The following is a 936-nucleotide window of genomic DNA, read 5'->3' as shown; positions in this document are numbered from 1 at the left end:
GTGCAGGCAGGGGCTGCCGGCTGCCTGCCTCCCTCTTCCCAGCCCCCTGCCTGCTCCTGGGTGACCCCCGTAGCTGCCTTCATCCCAGCTTTACAGCCCTGCTTCTTGCCCTGGTGTTTGCCTCGTTAATCTGCACCAGGGCCCAGAAAACCACCTGTCCCAGGTGGGTTTTTGCAGCAGGACAGAGGGATGCTGCGGGGCCAAGGCTGCTCCGCAGGGCAGGGCTACACACCCATGTTTTCTGAGGCCAGGAGAGCCTGTAATGCACTGAATTTATTGCCAGCAGCCATCGTCGGTCACAGCGGGTGCCTTTCCCCACAGTAGGACCACAGCACCAAGCTCAGTGCAGACCAGCCTCCTCTTCCTCTGGGCTGAGACGGAGCCAGGAGAGCCTGTAATGCACTGAATTTATTGCCAGCAGCCATCGTCGGTCACAGCGGGTGCCTTTCCCCACAGCAGGACCACAGCACCAAGCTCAGTGCAGACCAGCCTCCTCTTCCTCTGGGCTGAGACGGCGGGCATGGGGCTGCCATTGATGGCGGACCCCTGGCTTCTGGCATGGCACAGGGCCCCTGGCCCTGGAGATGGCGTGGCTGATGGCGACGGGGGAATGTGTCACCCATCAACTTGGGCCAGGCCTGGCAGCTGAGGGGGTGCGAGTCCTAATGCGGCGCAAACAGGACAGGCACGGGGGGCTGGTGGGGTGGCGGAGGCTTGCCGCAGGGCTGCTGGCTGCACCATGGCGGCTGCGTGGGCGCATCACTGGCCGGGGGGACACCTTTGCTCGCGCTGGCTCACGGTGAACATCCCAGCCCCACGCCGGCCCTGCCGGGGAGCGAGAAGGTCTTTCAGCCTCCTGCCTCGATGTGCTGGGGTCCCACCTGCCACTCACCCTGCGGCCCCAGGTTGGTCCCCCGTGGGATGCGTCCCGCCCCA

Source organism: Pygoscelis adeliae, unplaced genomic scaffold (genome assembly GCF_000699105.1).
Source record: "Pygoscelis adeliae isolate BGI_AS28 unplaced genomic scaffold, ASM69910v1 Scaffold402, whole genome shotgun sequence".
Taxonomy (NCBI): Eukaryota; Metazoa; Chordata; class Aves; order Sphenisciformes; family Spheniscidae; genus Pygoscelis; species Pygoscelis adeliae.
Note: the sequence above shows the minus strand (reverse complement) of the source record.